The sequence below is a fragment of the Mixophyes fleayi genome, chromosome 1 (assembly GCF_038048845.1).
Source record: "Mixophyes fleayi isolate aMixFle1 chromosome 1, aMixFle1.hap1, whole genome shotgun sequence".
NCBI classification, from domain to species: Eukaryota; Metazoa; Chordata; class Amphibia; order Anura; family Limnodynastidae; genus Mixophyes; species Mixophyes fleayi.
The window spans coordinates 436,267,782-436,277,010 of record NC_134402.1 but is presented as its reverse complement, the minus strand read 5'-3'; positions in this window follow the sequence as shown (position 1 = coordinate 436,277,010).

The following is a 9,229-nucleotide window of genomic DNA, read 5'->3' as shown; positions in this document are numbered from 1 at the left end:
TGGAGGAAATGTCAGTGAACTGTGAGATTTATAGAGTGCTTGCATTGATGTAGTTTTGTCAACAGCTGTCTTCCCGGCATGCTCAACCTCACCGACGTCAGCACGCTCGTCACTCAGCTTGAAAGGAATGATGGAGACAACAGCCTTGAAGTATCCCATTCCTAAGGATGAGTATGTACATAGGACCACATCCAGTTCAAACCAAAAACTTTCTCTATGCAGATGAATGTGCCATTCATTTCTGATCAAGTGTTGTCAGGAGGGCAGCAGAAACTATTCTAGGGAAACATGGGCTCTGCTAACTTTTCTCTTAGCAAAATAATCATTTTATAACTCCAACGACAACATTTTTCTGCAATAACGTTCAAATAATAAGAGCACAAAATTGTGTTTTTGTTGCTAAATCTGTTAAAATACGAAGGGATTAGCAGTGGCGTAGTCTATGGTTTTAGGCACTTGTACCTCGTGGCATTTATGATGAAGTTTTATAATTGCCCATTCTAATTTCTGTCCTCCCGGCGACATTTATTTATTTATTTTTGCAACACACCGCCACACATTTTATTTTACTTGTGTCTGGAAGCAGAGAGAGCCTTTGAAGAATGGCAGAGGCGTTTGTGTAATACAGAGGCAACATGTGTATTGTGAAATTGGCAGATGAATATTGTTTTTGTAAGAGTTTTTCGAGTTTTAAGGGGTAGATTTACTGTCAAAATACTTTATGTGGCAAAGTGATTGTTCCGTAATTTTGGTTGGAAAAAAGTGATAAACAAATACTAACTTTATTCAATATTCTGTATGGCTACAGGCAAAACTGTATAGTCTTTAATTGATGTTTTAGTCATAAGTTATCTTTTAAATGTATTCCTTACAGAAACATCTTATCCAAATGGAAAATAGAGACCATTTGTATTACTATCTAAAATAATGTTTTGCACTATTTTACTTTCTACATTACTACGTTTGGTCAGAATTTTATCTCACTGGTAGCAGTGTCCAGTTTAAGACTGAGAACTGCTGAAACTTACTTGAATAAATTCTAATACCTGAAAAAGATCGGTTGTTGACAAACTATTTGTTAAATTGCAGCAACAGAGTGTTTCTGAGATGCCTCCACGCAATTTCAGGCACAAGTTTGCTTAAATTCTAAATAATTATTCTACTACCTTTTTGAACACAGAATAATGATTTTCATTAATCACAATAATGTCTTAGTGGTGTTACCCTTTACACCTTCCAATCTAGGAGTCATGGTCAGAAGAGCAGATTGAGTGCACTGATAGGCTTAAACAAGCGTTATTATTAGAAAGATTGATAGAGCAAGAGAGGTGAAAGAATACACTGCAGAAATATATTATTCACTCAGTGTAGTGTACCAGTAATATAACGTCATGGTACAAAGTGTTTTGGACACATTGAGCTCTTACTGTGTCACACATATACATTTCTGTGTGGTCTAGCAAGATCTTGTACTCCCAGTAATTTGTCATTTGTAATTTTAGGCAAGAACAAGTATTGCAACTATACCCACCAGCAAGATTAAAAGATTAAAGACCAAACAGAATTGGAATCTCAATAAGGGCTTCGGCTTTATTACACTGTTTTCAGCACGTGACTTCAAACAAATGTAAATATAAATATATATATATATATATATATATATGTATATATATATAAACAGGGATAATACTCCGCACTCTCCAAGCACATAATTAATGTTGTACTAACTTCTTAGCTATATTAAGAACAGTAAATGTTAGTTCCGCATATTGCAATTTATGTTAAGCTGACCAACTCACGCCAAAGTCTGTACATGGCGACCGCAGAGGATCTATGTCTTTTTTTGTATATATATATATATATATATATATATATATATACATATATATATATATATATATGTATATATATATTAGAGATGGTCACTGACCCCCGTGTTTAGGTTTTGGATTCGGTTTTGGATCTGGATTACCGTTGTGTTTTGGTTTTGGTTTTGGTTTTGCAAAACTGCCATTGCGTGTTTTGGTTTTGGTTTTGGTTTTGTTTGGTTTTGTTTTGCTATTTTTTGGGAAAATCCATGTTTTTGGGCCTAAATTAACCCAATTTAGTGCTCCAACTGTTTTAGAGACAAGTAATCTAATTGTTGAGGTAATAAATCATCCAAAAAAACAGTTTAATTCTTCGTTGGTAGGCCTATTCTACACACAAAACAGATTGTCTTCCTCTCCATCTATGCATATTGGCAATGCAGCCATCGTCTTTGAATGTATATTACACCCTACACTTATAGTTAAATATGTAAAGAAATGGAAAAAGCCAGTTTGGTTTCTGTCTCTCAAGGCCCCCCTCCACTTGTATAAAATACCAAAAAATTCAGCTATTATAGACTGTACAATATTAATTGACATGGAGAAAGCCAGTTTGGTTTCTGTCTCTCTAGGCCCCCCTCCACTTGTATAAAATACTAAAAAATTCAGCCATTATAGACTGTACAATATTAATTGACATGGAGAAAGACAGTTTGGTTTCTGTCTCTCTAGGCCCCCCTCCACTTGTATAAAATACAAAAAAATCCAGCCGTTATAGACTGTACAATATTAATTGACATGGAGAAAGCCAGTTTGGTTTCTGTCTCTCTAGGCCCCCCTCCACTTGTATAAAATACTAATAAATTCAGCCGTTATATACTGTACAATATAAATTGAAATGGACAAAGGCAGTTTGGTATCTGTCTGAATCAGATCCTCTCTCCACTAGGAGTAAAATAGAAAACTATTCAGCCGTTATATAATCTAGAATATAAATAGAAATTGAGAAAGGCAATTTGGTATCTGTCTGCATCATAATCATCAACATCCTCATTAGCGCCCTCGTCGCCTACACAAATCTCCCCCTCATCCTCTTCTAATTCCAAAGTGGCATCCTCAATTTGGGTATCACCGGCTACACTCGGGCTATTAAGGCACACATCAGCAGAATGCTCACGATTAGACATCCCACTGTTGGATGGACTCTCCACAGGGATTGTTGTCATTTGTGAATCAGAGCAAATATTCTCCTGTAATGCCTCACTGTTATCTTGCAGCTCGGCTTTGACGCGTAACAGTAGTTGTGCACCAATTGTAGGCTGGGTAACTTTTTGGGATCTGCCACTAATAGCCAAAGGTGAAGGCCTCATTCTCTCTTTGCCACTGCGTGTGTAGAATGGCATGCTTGCAATTTTTTTTTTATCGTCACTTAACTTTTGCTCAGTTACACTTCTTTTTCGCTTCAATACAGTAAATTTTTTTTTGGTTTTTGTTTTTTGCACTAATTTGAAAACACTCTGTTGTTTGACATCGCCTTGGCCAGATGACAGACTGGGAACACTAACATCAGGACTGGTGACAGAACCTGGTTGCTCATTTAGATCATATGTGGACTGCTTTGAATCCATTCTGAGCGCAAACCACTGGGGAGTGCTAAAAATTATTTAGTAGATTTTGCTGACAGTTATGACTTTTGACAGCCAGAAATATTAATGCACAATTAGGGAGGACACCCCAAAAGCACTGAGGTGTGCTACAAATTATTTAGTAGATACTGCTGACAGATATGACTTTTGACAGCCAGAAATATTAATGCACAATTAGGGAGGACACCCCAAAAACACTGAGGAGTGCTAAAAATTATTTAGTAGATACTGCTGACAGATATGACTTTTGACAGCCAGAAATATTAATGCACAATTAGGGAGGACACCCCAAAAGCACTGAGGTGTGCTACAAATTATTTAGTAGATACTGCTGACAGATATGACTTTTGACAGCCAGAAATATTAATGCACAATTAGGGAGGACACCCCAAAAGCACTGAGGAGTGCTACAAATTATTTAGTAGATACTGCTGACAGATATGACTTTTGACAGCCAGAAATATTAATGCACAATTAGGGAGGACACCCCAAAAGCACTGAGGTGTGCTACAAATTATTTAGTAGATACTGCTGACAGATATGACTTTTGACAGCCAGAAATATTAATGCACAATTAGGGAGGACACCCCAAAAGCACTGATGAGTGCTACAAATTATTTAGTAGATACTGCTGACAGATATGACTTTTGACAGCCAGAAATATTAATGCACAATTAGGGAGGACACCCCAAAAGCACTGAGGTGTGCTACAAATTATTTAGTAGATACTGCTGACAGATATGACTTTTGACAGCCAGAAATATTAATGCACAATTAGGGAGGACACCCCAAAAACACTGAGGAGTGCTAAAAATTATTTAGTAGATTCTGCTGACAGTTATGACTTTTGACAGCCAGAAATATTAATGCACAATTAGGGAGGACACCCCAAAAGCACTGAGGAGTGCTAAAAATTATTTAGTAGATACTGCTGACAGATATGACTTTTGACAGCCAGAAATATTAATGCACAATTAGGGAGGACACCCCAAAAACACTGAGGAGTGCTAAAAATTATTTAGTAGATACTGCTGACAGATATGACTTTTGACAGCCAGAAATATTAATGCACAATTAGGGAGGACACCCCAAAAGCACTGAGGTGTGCTACAAATTATTTAGTAGATACTGCTGACAGATATGACTTTTGACAGCCAGAAATATTAATGCACAATTATGGGGGACACCCCAAAAGCGCTGGGGAGTGCCAAATATGAAGAAAAAATAATAAACCTCTATCCTCCTCTCTGCACTAGCGATTTTGGTTAGAGCAATTGCAAGAACAATATTGTATTCTCTGTCCCTGCTCTAATTAGCCTATGACTACACCCTGCTCTCTCCCTCTGTCAAATGGCGATGGATTGCTGTGGAGGCGTGTATTTATAAAGTTGAAGTATCGCGAGAACCGAGTCCCGAGATCCGACAACGTCACAATGACGTTCGGCCTCGATTTGGATTCGGAATGGGCGGGAGAGTACCGAGCTGCTCAGCTCGGTACTCGGATACCCAAAGTTCGGGTGGGTTCGGTTCTCGGAGAACCGGACCCGCCCATCTCTAATATATATATATATTTATATATATATATATATATATATATATATATATATAAAAAATATATATGCCATTTATTCAATAAATTTCCTTTAAGTCATTATGTTCTATAAAATTAGAGGAAGCTGAAAATAGCGGTAAACTGTCTCTAAAACCTAAAATTGAGGTAAATTAAATCCATATTCTATATAAAGAAAAACAAAACATTTCCATAAAATCTGGAGGTAAAAACGTTCTTTTCATATTTTTTAACAAAATCAGTATAGGTTTAATTTACCTCCACTTTACTCCTATTTTACTATTTATAGCATTAACATTCATTCATAGTCTATTTTCTAGTGATCTCTTCACAAGTTTCCAAATTTTCAGCAAATTTGGCCACGTCTGGAGCGAGCTGACTGGCTAAAATTAGTGACAGAGTAGTGGCAAAAATACATTGCAGATTAATAAATGATACAATCCCTAGCGGTGCAGCAGTGTGCATAAAGTATCCACATGCGTTTTGAAATTAAAATGTTAATCTTGATTCCTCCTTTTGGCTAAGTGTAATATCTGACCTCCTAGGTTTGGTGCTGGATGCCCTGAGAGGGCGGGGCTCCTTTATCTGATGCCAGAACACCGGTGGTTTTTAGAGCCTTTGCCTCTGTGGGCAGGGTCTGGAGGTGACCTAAAAATACACTGGTGTTGGGAATGGAATTGGGTGTTGGGTACGCTTTAACTATTACCACTATTCCAACAACCTTAAACCCTACAAATAAAATCTGAAATGATGAAAGAACGATGTGGAAATAAACAGACTTACTTTGAAGCTGAAGCTGGACATCTCCGATGGGAGCACCATGATGACAGCAAGTGATTCCGATTCAAGAAGTGTTCGGCACTGCAGGCTGACGTCATTGCGACGTCTGTCAATAGAAATTTAAAGTGTTTAAACACTAAGCCTTAGGGGTTCCCACATTGCCGTTTTAAATTTCTGATGTCAGCCGCCACTGCCGAGCTCTTGTTGAATCGGAATCACTTGCTGTCATCATGGTGCTTTCATCGAAGATGTCCAGTGTCGGGTTGAAGGTAAGTCTGTTTATTTTCACATAGTTCTTTCATCATTTTGGATGTTATTTGTAGGGTTTAAAGTTGTCGGAATAGTGGTAATCGTAATAACGATTACCCCCGGGAATTGGGACTGGTGGAACAGGATGATAAGGGTTGTATGCTCCTGTCATGGCATCATCTGAATAGCTGTATCTCATTTACATAATCTTGTCCCACAAGATGGAATCTCACGTTTGCACGATGGTGCACGTTGCACGTTGCATGCAGAGTAGGGATGTGCACCGGCGACTTTTGGTGTCTCGTGTTTTGTGTTTTGGATTCGGATTTTCGTGATGTTTTGGGTTCGGATTTGTTTTGCAAAACACCTGCCGAAAGGTTTTGGTTCGTATTTAAGGTTTTGGATTCGGATTTTTTTTGAAAAAAGCATAAAAAGTTAAAAAATCAAGTTTTTGGGCTTATTTTAACTCCTACGCTATTATTAACCTCAATAACATTCAATAACAAGCATTTCCACTAATTTACAGTGTATTCTGAACACCTCACAATATAGTTATTAGTCCAAAATGTTGCAACGAGGTATTTTTCTGGACTGCGTAGTGGAGTGGTCCCCACAATATAATAAGAAAACCATCAACTGGTCTTAATCGCACCAAAAAATGTACCTGGACTGCGTAGAGGAGTGGGTCACCACAATATAATTAATAAAAAACCCTCCACGGCTCTGAATTCCCCAAAAATAAAATCTGGACTGCGTAGTGGGGTGGCCTTGGTACTAAATTTGATACCGGGGCCACAATATAATAAATAGTTACACCCTCAACTGGTCAGAATTCCACCAAACAAGTATCTGGACTGCGTAGTGGGGTGGCCTCGGTACTAAATTTGATACCGGGGCCACAATACCTCCTCCAAGTTCCAAGTGTAGTGTTTATAACATATTAACACTACACTAATTCTAGCACGTCAAACCCTCTTGCTTTAAATAATGACAGGGCATTTAACTTTTGATTAAATTTTTTGAATTTGTTGACATTTTCTTTTACTTTTTGAACATGGCAAACGACAGTTGAATGGTCACATAATGCCAAAAAAATAGTTGCAAGATGGAATTGTCCTTATGTTGTTGAAATAGGACATGCACACATTAACAAACCAATCATTTCAGCGACAGGGCCTACCAAACAACTGTGGCTGAAATGATTGGTTTGTTTGGGCCCCCACACCAAAAAAACAATTCATCTCTCCCTGTACAAACTAAACAGGCTCTACTGAGGAAAGATGTCGTCCTCATCCTCAACCTCTGATTCCTCTCCCCCTACAGTGTGTACTTCCTCCTCCTCACACATTATCAATTCGTCCCCGCTGGACTCCACAACCACAGGTCCCTCTGTACTATCTGGAGGGCAGTGCTGTACTTCATTGAGGAATTGATTATTCATTTTTATAAACATCATTTTTTCAATGTTGTGAGGAAGCAACCTCCTTCTCCGCTCACTGACCATGTTCCCCGCTGCACTAAAAACTCTTTCCGAGTACACACTGAAGGGGGGACAACTCAGGTAAAATAGAGCCATTTTGTACAGGGGCTTCCAAACTGCCTTTTTTTCCTGCCAGTAACAATATGGACTGTCTGACATGTCTACTTGGATGGTGTCAGCAAAATAATCCTCCACCATTTTTTCAATTGTGACAGCATCCAATGTAGCGACAGTAGACATGTCTGCAATGTTTGGCAGGTCCTTCAGTCCGGACCAGATGTTATCAGCATCCCCGCCAGCGGCACTTTTAGGAAAACTGAGCTTTTTCCTCGCAGCCATAGATGTGGAAGAAAATGAGGGTGGAGCTGTTGGCATGTCACGGTCCTCTTCAGAGGACAATCTCCTGACCAGAAGGTCTTTGCACCGCTGTAGACTTGTGTCCGCCGGAAACAGAGACACAACATACGCTTTAAACCGAGGATCGAGCACGGTGGCCTGAATGTATTTCTCTGGCTTTAAAAGAGTGACCACCCTCGGATCCTGGCAAAGCATAAGAAGGGCTACATCCACAAGAGCTACATGCTTGGTGTAATCGCAATGGTTTACCAGCTCCTCCCTCACTTTCTCCAGCTGCTTCTGTAACAGTCTGATCAGGGGAATGACCTGACTCAAGCTGGCAGTGTCGGAACTGACTTCTCGTGTGGCAAGTTCAAATGGCTGGAGAACCTTGCACAACACGGAAATCAGTCTCCACTGCGCTTGACTCAGGCGCATCCCCACTCCTTTGCCTATGTCGTAGGTGGCTGTGTAGGCCTGAATGGCCTTTTGCTGCTCCTCCATCCTCTGCAGCATATAGAGGGTGGAGTTCCAGCACGTCACAACCTCTTGTTTGAGGTGATGGCAGGGCAGGTTCATGCTTTTTTGATGTGCCTCTAGTCTGCGGTAGGCACTGGCTGAATGCCGAAAGTGTCCAGCAATTTTGCTCGCCACCGCAAGCATCTCCTACACACCCCTGTCACTCTTAAGGTAATGCTGCACCACCAAATTAATGGTGTGTGCAAAACATGGGACGTGCTGGAAATTGTCCATATTTAATGCCCGCACAATGTTACTGGCATTGTCTGACACCACAAATCCCCATGAGAGTCTAAGTGGGGTAAGCCACTGGGAGATAATTTACCTCAGTTTCTTTAATATGTTGTCAGCGTTGTGCCTCTTATTAAAGCCTGTAATACACAATGTTGCCTGCCTTTGCACGAGCAGCCATTTTGTAGATGCTGCTACTGATGGAGCTGTTGCTGTTGCTGCGGAAGGCGATGCATCTACCCAGTGGGCTGTCACAGTCATATAGTCCCTCGTTTGCCCAGAACCACTTGTCCACATGTCCATGGTTAAGTGGACAGTGGGTACAACCGCATTTTTCAGAGCACTGAGGACACTTGATCGTACTTCTCTGTACATTTTTGGAATCGCCTGCCTAGTGAAGTGGAATCTAGACGGGATTTGGTAGCGGGGACACAATACCTCCATCAACCCTCTAAATCCCACTCCACTGATGGCGGACACCGGGCGCACGTCTAACACCAACATTGCAGTTACAGCCGCAGTTATACGCTTTGCAATAGGGTGACTACTATCGTATTTTGTGGTCATGGCAAACGACTGTTGGACGGTCAATTGTTTTGTGAAAGACTTA